Source organism: Mobula birostris, chromosome 23 (assembly GCF_030028105.1).
Source record: "Mobula birostris isolate sMobBir1 chromosome 23, sMobBir1.hap1, whole genome shotgun sequence".
Taxonomy (NCBI): domain Eukaryota; kingdom Metazoa; phylum Chordata; class Chondrichthyes; order Myliobatiformes; family Myliobatidae; genus Mobula; species Mobula birostris.
The window spans coordinates 57097843-57110719 of record NC_092392.1 but is presented as its reverse complement, the minus strand read 5'-3'; the positions used below and the strand labels follow the sequence as shown (position 1 = coordinate 57110719).

The window sequence follows — 12877 nt, the reverse complement described above, 5'->3', positions numbered from 1 at the left end:
GGTGCTTAGAGAAAACATTCTTGGGGGATGACCCAGCTACACGTGCGCAGCTGCATTATAAAATTCCCCACCCACCCACTCCAATAATCAGTGGGAACTTGGGGAACACTTGGAGAGAGAATTTGTTCATAGCAGAAAGAATAATAGGGTTGTATTAGTGGTGGATTTAATTTCACCGGTACTAACCGGGCCACCCAAAGTGTAAAGGCCTGGATGGGGTAGAATTTGTGAGAAGTTTCCCAAGTCAATATACAGAGGGCCCTGCTTGGGAGGGTGTAATAGTGGATCAGCTCTTCGGGTCAGTAACTGAACTGGCAGTCAGGGAGCACTTTGGCTCCAGCGTCTGTAACTCCATTAGCTTTAACACAGTGATGCAAAAGGGTAGGGCAAGACTGCAGGTTAGAGTCCGGGCTTGGAGAAGGACAAACTTTGAAAGAATGAGGCAGCATCCAGTAGTGATTAATGGGAAGAGAATACATGAAGGGAAAGGAACAACGGCAAGTGGGAGGCCTTTAAGAGTCCAGGAGCAACATGGTCCTGTTAGGATGAAGGGTAACCTGTCAACTTTAGGGAACCTTGGGGTGGAGCTTAGGGGGGATGGTGGTGCCTAATGGCAACTCCTCTGCTTGCATCTTCGGAAACAGATCTATTTCTATCTTTAATATCTCTATTTTTTCCTTTCAGGGTTCTTTTGAAGACCCTGACTTGGAGTTACACGCAAGCTTAGGTTCTCTGCAGGGATGGGACCCGTTCTTGGGGTTCCACGACTGGCTGTCATTCGACATGCCAAGGGTTTGGCCTAAGGGTCTCAATCGTGTTCGGAAGCCTAATTTCTCAGGGCTCTAGAGACGGGTGGCTTGAGGGTCGGTGTCACGGCAGGAGACTCGTGGATCGTGGGGAGGCCAGAAAATCTTTTGCTGTGGGCCTGAAGACCCGAGGTCTTTGCAATCTTCGGGCACAGAGCTCAAAAAAAAGCGACTTTTAACCAGCAGGTTGTTATGTCTCCCGCTCGCTGTGAAAATTGGGGGACACCTCCCTCTCTCTTGCCAGGGAGAGAGAGAACCTGTGGGTTGTCGAATTTGGATGAAATACCAAACTTCTGGGTTAACTGCAAGTTCTGTGTCTTTGCTATCGCTTAGCACACGCTTGGGCTCGGTGATGGTACCGACGCACGCTTATTTTTGCCCGGGGGGAAGGGGGAATCACTGCTCACTGCTGCTTACACGTGGGAGGGGGGAGCAGGGGGGGGGGACTTCGGTGTTCTCATGTTTAACTGTTGTTCATTCTTTGGGGCACTTCTCTGTTTTCGTGGATGTCTTGTGAAGAAAAAGCATTTCAGGATGTATATTGTATATATTTCTCTGACATTAAACTTGACCTTTGAACCTTTGATGAAAGATATCGTGGCACTGGTCAACAGAAGCAGAGTAGGTTCCCTAAGAGATCAGGCCCCTTCCCCCATCTCTTGAGCCACCTATGCCTGATTTTCTCCTCGGAGTTTACTGAGAAGGAAGTCACAGTTAATTCAAGACATGAAGGAAACACATGTAGATGTTCTGGAGAACATTCATATTTACCGGGGAGGAGGTCTCTGAACACTTACAGTGCATGAAGATGGACACATCCCCAAGACTTGACCAAGCCAATCCTAGAGAAGGAATTGCAGAGTCCCTTGAAGAGATACTTGATTCAATGAAGTTTCCTAAAACTGTAAGATGACTAATATGGCTCCATTTTTTGTAAGAACAGAGCAAGGACCCACCAGGGAACTACAGGCTGGTCAGCCTGACATCATTACTGAGGAAATTTCTGGAGGGAATTCTGAAGGACAGGATCTACCAGCATTCGCATAGAATCTGATTGGGCGAAGCTGGCATCGTTTTGTCTGTGGAAAATTGTTTTGAATCACCTTTTGGAGTTTTTGAAGAGGTTACCAAACAGGTAGATGAGGGTGGGCAGTGGATTTTGTCTTCTTAGACTTTAACAAAGCTGTAAACAAGGTCCCACATGGTAGGCTTGTCTGGAAGGTTAGGTACTATGAAATCCAGGGTGACCTAGTTAGGTGGATTCAACACTTGCTTAGAGGAAGGTAGCAGAGGGAGGAGGCTGAAGGTTGAAGATCAGAGTGGAGACCAGTGATTAGTGGTGTGCTGCAGGGGTTGGTATTGGGGCACTTGTTATTTATTATTCATACAAATTATCTGAATGCAAATGCACAAGACGATCAGTAAATTTGCAAATGACATGAAATTGAAAGGTTTTTGTTGATAATGAAGGTAGTTATAGATTCCAAAGGGATCCTGGTTAATTAGGGAAATGGGCCGACTGGAAAATAGATTTCAATACAGGAAAGTGTGAAATGATGCATCTTGGCTAGTCAAACCAGAGCAAGGCTTGTACTCTGAATGGCAGGGCACCAGGGAAGGTCATGGAAAAGGGGGATTTAGGAGTAGAAGAGCATAGTTCATTGAAAGCAGCATCGGTGGTGAAAAAGACATTTAGCAAATTGGCCTTCTTCAGCCAGGGTACTAGGCATTGTTGCGGTTGTACAAGTCATTGATAAGACCACATTGCAGCACTGTGTACAGTATGGTCACCCTGTTTTAGGAAAGGCAGGACTAAACTGGAAAGAAGGCGGAAAAGATGTGAGGACGTTGCCAGGACTAGTGCGTCTGAATTATAGAGAGAGGGTGACCAGGTCAGGTCTTTGTGCCTTAGAACAAGCGCTGACTTTATAAAGGTTAAAAATTCATGGGATATGTATATAAATGGATGGTAGCAGTCTTTTCCCCAGGGCCAGGGAGTCTCAAACTAGAAGACACAGATTAGAGATTAAGAGGGGAAAGATGTTAAAAGGGACTTGGCTTGAGGGGAAACTTCTCCCCCCGACACAGGGTGGTGAGTACATGGAACGAGCTACCAGAGGAAATGTTTGAGGCAAGTACAATACTATCATTTAAGAAGCATTGGATAGCACATGGAGGGACAGGGCAAAGAGGGAAATACATGAAACTGGGAGTAGCTATGTGGGCACCATGGTTGCCATAGATTCGATGGGCCAAAAGGCCTGTATCCAGGCTATATTATTCTATAACTCTAAGCCATGTTGATGAAATGTAAATAGAGTATTTGGGGAAACAGCAGTGTCCCTCCCTTGAACGTGGGGTGATAAAGCACAGCTGCAAAGAACAGCACACCAAGTACATTTCCAACAGCTTAAGAAATGATGTTTTCCAGTGGAAATGAGCCACACCCAGCAAGCAGTAACTGTCCTGTGACCCAGATGTTTCCGTGAGGGGCTTCTCACTATTTAAAAATGACTGCCCGCGGACAATTTCAATCTCAAGGTCTGGGGTCATTAACGTCCAACAAAGGGAAGATGTGTTTGCCAGTGAGTAGTTGTACAAGAGTGCACTCTCATAATGCTTATATGGTCTTCTAGAAGCTGTGACTTCAAATCAGGCCTGAACAGAAAGAATCACTGATGACATAACCCCACTTATTCAGCAGGCTGCTGTACATCTCAGCAGCAACCTGGGGCTTCCCATAAAACTGGAAAGTTTTAATTTATCAGCGAGGACGGAGGAGAAACAGCATTTATCAGACAAAGGAAATGCAAAATGTGGCAGAGTTTGGCCTCCATCCATTCACAATATGGCACTGTTGATGGGACCTACGTGACCACCTCACTCTACCGCGAGGAGGTGACACCACTGGGTCTTAGCTACAAATTCCATGCAGCCAGCCCACGAGAGTCAGAGAGCGCTGAAACCGATCCTTCAGACCATATAAGATGATAAGTGGTGTAGGTAGAGTGGACATTTTCCCAGGGCAGAAATGGCTAATAGAAGGGCGAGGTGACTGGTGAAAGCACGGGGAGGGGAGATGTCAGAAATAAGTTCTTTTACACGGAGAGTGGCGAGAGCTTGGAACACTCAGCCAGGGTGGTGGTCGAGGCAGATACATTGGGGCATTTGAGAAACTCTTAGTGGGCACATGACTGACAGAAAAATGGAGGGTTATGTTGGAGGAAAGGGTTAGGTTGATATTGGAGTAGGTTAGAAGGTTGGCAGGATTTTGTGGGACAAAGGGCTGGTACTGTGCTGCAATGTTCTATATTCTAAGTCCTTGCTGACCTGTTACAATCATCTCATTTTCTTCTCCCCACATTCCCAATACTCTCCCCCAGATTCTACCACTCACGCACACTGGGGGCGACTTACAGTGGCCAATCCACCCGTTTCCACTTCGAAGCACGGCAGGATTACAGACGTGCAGTTCCCACACTGCGGGAGTTCAGAACAAAGACTAACCAACCAGTCGGGCAGAGCTGTCACGAGCCAAGTCAACCGACAGGTAGCAGGTCTCCATCAACCTCTGCTGCAAAGATCAAAGTTGAGGCTGTTGCAGTGTTGACTCTGTATGGTAAAACACAGGGCAAGCTCCGTGCATTTTCACCCCCAACACTGAGAATGCAGTGGGAATCTGTTCACCAGTTATTAGAAGGAAGCCTGCTCTATCTTGTTCCCATCACCAGATGCAGGCTGACTCTGCGTGTGTGGTTCTGGGCTCCATTACAAGATTGAAAGAGGGCAGAGAAAATTTATAAGTATGTTGCCGGGACTCGAGGACCCAAAATACAGGGAAAGGCTGAATAACTTAGGGCTTTATTCCGCGAGCACACCTTTGCCTTCTCAGAACTCAAGAGGCCATTCAGCACATCAGCTCTATACTAGCCACTGGCAGACCATCCAACCGTTTCCCCTCTCCTTATTTCCCTGTACCAATGAAAATTCTCTCTCTCGTGCCCATTAAATTCCTCTGTGAACAACAGGAATTCTGCAGATGCCGGAAATTCAAGCAACACACATCAAAGTTGCTGGTGAACGCAGCAGGCCAGGCAGCATCTCTAGGAAGAGGTGCAGTCGATGTTTCAGGCTGAGACCCTTCGTCAGGACTAAGTGAAGGAAGTCCTGACGAAGGGTCTCGGCCTGAAACGTCGACTGCACCTCTTCCTAGAGAAATTCCTCCGTGATTCTTTTTGCCTTTCATCCACACTACTTTTTTTAAATTTAGAGATACAGCACAGTAACAGGGTCTTCTGACCGAGTGTGCCCGTAACGCCCAATTATAACCAATTAACCTACTTTTCCTATAACTCAGGCCCTCAAGTCCCAGCAACATACTTGCAAATTTTCTCTAACAACAGGAATTCTGCAGACGCTGGAAATTCAAGCAACACGCATCAAAGTTGCTGGTGAACACAGCAAGCCAGGCAGCATCTCTAGGAAGAGGTACAGTCGACATTTCAGGCCGAGACCCTTCATCAGGCCTGAAACGTCGACTGTACCTCTTCCTAGAGATGCTGCCTTGCCTGCTGCGTTCACCAGCAACTTTGATGTGTGTTGTAAATTTTCTCTGCACTCTTTCAATCCTATGGACATCTTTCCTGTAGGTCGATGACCAGAACTGTACAGAATACTCCAAATTAGGCCTCACCAATGTCTGATGCAACTTCAACGTAACATCCCAACCCCTGTACGCAATGCCTTGAGTATGATTTACGCAGTAGAAGACACTCACATGCTTTGGAAGTTGATGAATACGTAGGATACTGAAATCATAAAAGGATACTCAGTTTAATGTAAACTGTAACTGCTGGAAAACACACTTGGTTTCAGTGCATCTTCCTCCAGCATACGCTGAGTCATCAAAAATAACATTCTTTACCGATTACACTCCCCATTACAAATATTAACTCCCTGTTCCAAAGCAATGATCAAACCACTTGGGCAGTGCACAGATTTAGACAAGTAGAGCATTATGTTCAGAGTTAGTCAAATATGGTCAGCACACTGACAGTGGAGCTCTTAATCCTTGCTGGTCGTTGGGACCAAAGTTTCTTCATTAACAAGCATAAACCTCGATGGCTGACTAATAAAGCTATTTGGTGACCAGGAGACCTCCAGGGCCTCATACTCCACTTAGAACGAGGAATTTTAAAGCTTCTGGTGTACAAAAGCTGGAGGCTGGAGGCCACAGAAAACAGACCATCCTAGAGTTAGAGGACTGGTGGGTGGGAGGAACAGAGCTCATTTTTCAGCTGTTGTCTTGTTGCTTGGTACGTTCTATTTTGTTGTGTTCTGGGCTGTTCTGCTGAGCATGGTGAGCGACGCCACGTTGGCGCCAGAATGTGCGACAACATTTGCGGGCTGCCCCCAGCACATCCTTGGGTGTGTTGGTTGTGAACACAAATGACACTTTCCACTGTATATTGCTAAGCCCAAGTCAGTCTTGCACCTTATTGCCAGAAAATGGTGGGAGAAGAGCTGTGGCTCTGCAAGCAGCACTTCACAGTCTTAGAGCAAGGAAACAGGGCCTCGGGCTCACTGTAGTCTATCAATCGCCTGCATACACAGATCCAACTCCAATACCACTTTACTCTCCCCACGTTGCCGTCAAGTCCAATACTCTCCTCTACACTAGACGCACTTTAACAGCAGCCAATCAACCTATAACAATCTCCAGGAGGCAAACTGCTCAAGCACCTTCACTCCGTCTGCACAAAAGGAGGGATTTCCTGGTGACCATCTGTTTTAATTCTGTTTCCCATTCCAACATGCCAGTCCATGGCTGCCTCTCCTGCCAGGATGAGGCCACTCCCATGTTGGAAGAGTAACATCTTATATTCCCTTCTGGGTAGCCTCCAACCTGATGGCATGAATATCGATTTCTCAAACTTCCAAAAATTTCTCCCCTCCCCCTTTCTCTCTTTTCCCATTCCTTTCTGGCTCCCCTCTTACTCCTCCTCTTCTCCTTGTCCGGCCATCGTCTCCCAGTCCTCTCCTACGAGACTCCTCCTGCTTCAGCCCTACACCTCTCCCACCTAACATCTCCAGCTCCTCAGCTGCCCATCACCTCCCGCTGGTGCCTCTCCTCGTTTTCTCCCATGACTCATTCTCCGATCAGATTCCTGCTCCATTAAGTCGTTTACCTTTTCTACATAACATCTCCCAGCTTCTCACTTCATCCCCTCCCCCACCCACCCACCTTCCTCCTCACCAGGTCTCACCCATCAACTGCCAGCTTGTCTTCCTCCACCTCCCCCCCACCCCCCATTTTCTTTTCCCGGCTTCTGCCCCATTCATTTCCAATCCGGCTTGGCCCGAAACATTGACTGTTCACTCTTCTCAGAATCAGAATCAGAATCAGGTGTATTGTCACCGGCATGTGACGTGAAATTTGTTAACTTACCACCAGCAGTTCAATGCAATACAATACTTAATTTAGCAGGGAAAAAAATAATAATAATAAATAAAATAAAACATAATAAACAAGTAAATCAATTACGTATATTGAATAGATTTTTTAAAATGTGCAAAAACAGAAATACTGTATATTTTTAAAAACGTGAGGTAGTGTCCAAAGCTTCAATGTCCATTTAGGAATTGGATGGCAGAGCAATTTCTGGATCACTGAGTGTGTGCCTTCAGGCTTCTGTACCTCCTACCTGATGGTAACAGTGAGAAAAGGGCATGCCCCGGGTGCTGGAGGCCCTTAATAATGGATGCTGCCTTTCTGACACACCACTCCCTGAAGACGTCCTGGGTACTTTGTAGGCTAGTACCCAAGACGGAGCTGACTAGATTTACAACCTTCTGCAGTTTTAAATTAGATTAGATTAGATTCAACTTTATTGTCATTGTGCCGAGTACAGATACAAAGCCAATGAAATGCATTCAGCATTCTTTCGGTCCTGTGCAGTAGTCCCCTCCCCGTACCAGACAGTGATGCAGCTTGTCAGAATGATCTCCACAATACAAGCATAGAAGTTTTTGAGTGTATTTGTTGACAAAGCATAGATCCTGCCTGATCTGCTGAGTTCCTTCAGCATTTTGTATGTTGCTCTGGATTTCCAGCATTTGCAGAATCTTGTGTTCATAATTTGCTGCAAACAAATGGAACCATTCTTACCGTGGTATCATTGTTTGGGGTCCACTCCTTGTACGTGAACACTTTGCTAGATTTATATTCCTGTCAATATTCACCATTAATTCCTTACTGTCTCACCACACTCGGAATAAAACCCACAATAAGATCAGAACTCATTCATCTTGGAACACACAATTCAATGAAGACCACCCCCCCAGCCTTAATCTCAAGCAACAGTCCAGGAAGAAGGACAGTCTACATGGTGCCTGTTGCATCCGTGGCCACTTAGTTGGCAACAGAGTCAGAAGATTGTTGGTTCAAATCCCACTCCAGAAACATGAGCACTAATCCTCTGGGTGAATCTCCAACGTTATACTGCGAGACAGAGCTGAAGGGCAGGGGTGACCACTGGGTTCCTTCAAGTTTACCGTAACTTTATTGCACTGTGGTTTTCTTCACTGTAACAATCACTGCATTTCAAAAGGCACAGCCTTAGCTGTAGAGTTTAGCAGCATACTGAGGTTACAAAAGAAGCAGAGTACAGGCCCTTTGGCCCACGACATTGTGTTGCCCCCATAACCTTCCCCAAGATCAACCTAACCCTGTCCTCCTACGTAGCCCTCCATTTTTCTATTTTCCAAAGGCACTACATAAATGCAACACATTCATTTCTCTTCCCAAATAAAAAGGCTGGCAAGCTATGGATTCAACACGTGCCCAGCTCAGGCCTTGCGTGATTTTCACTTTACTAGCCTGATGGAACTAGAGGCACTGCAGCATGACTGATCCGAGTACGGAAGGTTCCAGACGAGAACTGGCAATACCAAGACCATTCACTCACTCAGATGAAGCCAAATTAAACACGATAGGCATTATGAACACCAGGGGAGTTTCTCTGGCCAGGCATGCCAAACATTTCCCGTCCTTACTCACATAGCTCAGCTGTGGTGTGCGGATGCATAGCAAAACCGACCGCTCGTCAGGCCCAGTGATTCATGAGATCCGAGGTGTCCTGAAAGCAACAGTGAGATAACATTACAAGTTACTTATCAAAACAGGCTTCACAAGCCTTACTAAAAATAGTGCAACTCATTAGAAGGGAGGGGACAGGCGAGGGAGTTCGTTTGCAAGGTTGTGTTTTTAAACCTCAGATTTGCCACATCTGCAGATCTTATTTTCCAAGTAGTGCTGAATAGCTCTGTGCACTCAAGTTGTGTCAGGTCACGTTTACTACCACGCCAACAGCTACGGCGAGGTACAGGCACGAGGAAATTCTTGCTTGCAGCAGCATTATGGGCATGTAGATTCGGACAACACACAGAACATAAGTGATACAAGACAGTGAAAATAAAACTAAAAGACAGCGCAAAAAGCAGAACCTTAGTCCAAAAAACAACACGATGAGAGACGCGAAGTAGTGCAAGAGATGGTTCACGGTTGCCGGGTTAGGGTCAGGCTTGTGCAGGTTGATTCAAGGACCTGATGGCTGTAGGAAAGTAGCTGCCCTTGAACCTGGTGGTGTGAGACTTGAAGCTTCTGTACCATTGCCTGATGGCAGCAGTCAGAAGAGGGTGTGACCTGGATGGTGGGGATCCTCACGAATTAATGTTGCCCTCTTCACACAGTGAACCGTAGAACATAGGTATCTGGGAACACATATCCATTATTCCTTGTAAATGGCATCCCCAACAGATAGTGTAAAAAGAGCTTTTGGGCCATTGGCCTTCACGAGTCTGAGTGTTGAGTGCACAGATTGAATGTTACTGTATGTTGAAGTTGTATATGACGTTGGTGAGAGTTAGTTTGGTATTGGTCACCCACCTATAGGAAAGAAATCAGTAAGATTGAAAGAGTGTAGGGGAAAACTTAGAAGGATGTTGCTGGGACTTGAGGACCCAAGTTACAGGAAAAGAAAGGTTAGAAGCTTATTCCCTGGAGCATAGGAGAATGAGGGGAGACTTAATAGAGATATGCAAAATTATATGGGGGTATAGATAGGTAAATGCCAGCAAGATTTTTTCCCACAGAGGTTAAGTGAGACTAGAATTAGAAGATGTTAGTTAAGAGTGAAAGGTGAAATATTTAAGGGCATTTTCTTCAATCAGATGGTGGTGACAGTGTGGAAGTGATGGATGAAGTTTTGATTTCAACATTTCAGAGAAGTTTGAATAAGTACATGGGTGGGAGGGTTATGGAAGGCTACGGTCCAGGTGCAGGTCAAAGGAACTGACAGAATAACAGATCGGTACAGGCGAAAAATACCAAAGGGCCTGTTTTTGTGCTGAAATGCTCTGAAACTCCAGAGGCAGCTCTCCCTGCAGATGCTGTCAGTGGCAGAAGGGGCTGTGCCGTGATACAACTAGTCAGGACACCCTCCAATCCGTGTTGAATTGTATTCAGTTTGGCCAGTCCACATAGCCCATCCCTCAGATTCCATGACTGCAACACTACAGAAACAGCAGTGCACAGAAAGGCCTCGTCCCAGGCAGGCAGCTCATGTTTTTGAATAGACTCGAGTCTGATTTATCAACACTATCTTGCCATTTAATTAGTTTCACTACTGGATTCTCATGGCAAATACCAATCCCAGGATCCATCCTATAACTAGGACATTTCTCAAACGGGAGGTCCAGTGCTCTACTTTCTATAAACTCATGATTGTGTAGCTAAGCACAGCTCCAATGTATCTGAATTCACCGAGGACACCACGGTTGTTGGACGGGTCACAAATAGCGATGGGTCAGCGTACAGCAGCAAGATAGAAGAGAGACAGGGCACCTGGTTGAGTGGTGCTGCAAAAATAAACTCTCATGCCGTGTCAGTAAAACCACCAAGAGCCAATTGTCAAGTTCAGAAAGGGGAATGAGGGTGAACGTTGTGGTGGAGAGGGTCAGCAGTTTCAAATTCCTGGGCATTAATGTAATGGGTGCCCTGTCCTGGAGATACGGAGGTTCAGTTTATCATTAAAGCCTCTAACAAGCATCTGCAGACGTACTGTTCTAAAGTATCCTGACTGGTTGAATCATGGTCTGGTACAGCAATTCCAATGTACAAGTGCACAAATTGCAGAGTAGTGGACTGGGCCCAATAAATCAGGGGCACAAAGTTTATTTATGATCGAAGTACATATACATTATACAACCTTGCGATCTGTCTCCTTACAGGCAGCCACAAAACAAAGGATCCCAAAAGAACCCATAGTTAAAGACCATCAGACACCCAATGTGCAGAGAGAAAAAAAAACACACCAATCGTGCAAACAATAAAAGTAAGCAAGTAACATTCGGAACAAAACTGGGTCCGCAGATGCAAAGCCATCAGTAGTTATCTACAGGAGAAGCAATATCCATCATTAAATTCTCCCCATCATCTGGGCCAGGCCATCTTCTTACCATCGTGCAGAAGGCAAAACTGGAAGTCCCACACCATCAGGTTCAAGAACAGCTACTTCCCTTCAATCGTTCAGTTCTTCGACCAACCAGCACAATCCTGATCACTACCTCTGTACAGCAACACCATGATCGCTTGCCACTACAATGGACTCGGCTCCTTGTCCGCTTTGTGTTTTATAAAGGTTTTCCTTGTAAATACTGTTGAAATGACGTGCTGTGCCAGCAATGTTGCAGCATCCCATTTTCAATGAAACCTGCACATGCACGATACGACAATAAGCTACTGTGGGGCAGCACGCTAGTGTAGCGGCTCGCGCAGTGCTTTACAACACCAGCTGCAAGATCCCCACCGCCACCTGCAAGGAGTTTGCGCGTTCTCCCCATGACCGTGTGGATTTCCTCTGGGTGCTCTGGTTTTTTCCCCACAGTCCAAAGACACACAGATTAGGGTTAGTGAGTTGTGAGCATTTGGTGCTTAGATTATGAGGACACGCAGTCCTCTTTTATTGTCATTTAGTAATGCATGCATTAAGAAATGATACAATATTTCTCCAGAATGATATCACAGAAACACATGACAAACCAACTTAAAAACTAACAAAAACCACATAGTTATAACATATAGTTACAACAGTGCAAAGCAATACCATAATTTAATAAAGAACAGACCATGGCACGGTAAAAGTCTCAAAGTCTCTCGGAAGTCCCATCATCTCAGGCAGACGGTGAACCTCCAGCGCCGCCAACTTGCCGATGCAGCATCCTGGAAGCATTTGACCACAGTCCAACTCCAAGTCCGTCCGAAAACTCCAAGCCTCCGACCAGCACCTCGACACCAAGCACCATCTCTGCTGAGCGCTTCGACCCCAGCCCCGGCAACAGGCAATAGGCAAACCCGAGGATTTGGGGCCTTCCGCTCCCGAGATTCTCGATCGCACAGTAGCAGCGGCAGCGAAGCGGGCATTTCAGAAGTTACTCCAGGTGTTCCTCCATGCTTCTCACGGCCGCCTCCATCAAATCCGGATTGTGCATGGCTCGCTAGTTAACACATATGATATTCATTCGGAACGGCTGTGCGTGCGTCACATCGCCATCTTCTTCTCCCTCCGTAATTCTGCTTGCACCAGAAGTGTAGCAATACTTAAGCCAGAGCAAATCAGTTATGATTGTTCTGGACAGCCCGTAATCACGCAGTTCACTATGTGTTTCGATGCACATGTGACAAATAACGCTAATCTCTCTACCTTGGTTTGGTCTAACGTTCCATCCGAAGGCAGCATCACTGATGGTGCATCGCTCTCATAGTAAACTCCGGGCTTGTCAGCCTGGGTTCTTGCTCTCAGGTTTCCTGCACAGCTTTTTGAATCTGGTACCAGAGTTCTGCAACTGAGCTACAGTAGACACACCAAGAGGTTCCCACCGAAAACGCAGCTATGGGGCAGTTCTACAAAGGGTGGCACATAGATAAAGCCGTCAGCACCTCAGCGTCATAATTCCAGGTCCCCGGCTTCCGTCCTGACCGCTGGTGCTGCGTGGAGTTTGCACAAGTGGAA

The 12877-nt window shown here is 46.3% G+C and overlaps 1 protein-coding gene across 4 annotated transcripts in view; it reads right to left on the bottom strand.

Annotated features, from left to right (window-relative positions):
* The window catches only part of rassf8b (Ras association domain family member 8b), a 138764-nt gene that overhangs the window by 76685 nt on the left and 49202 nt on the right, over positions 1 to 12877 (bottom strand). For 3 of the 4 annotated variants that reach the window (XM_072241495.1, XM_072241493.1, XM_072241494.1), the window contains exon 2: positions 8866 to 8944. The exons of the other annotated variant lie outside the window; for it this stretch is intronic. The gene's annotated coding sequence lies outside the window, so the exon portion shown is untranslated. The remainder of the gene's footprint in view (positions 1 to 8865; positions 8945 to 12877) is intronic. 4 annotated transcript variants of the gene reach the window in all.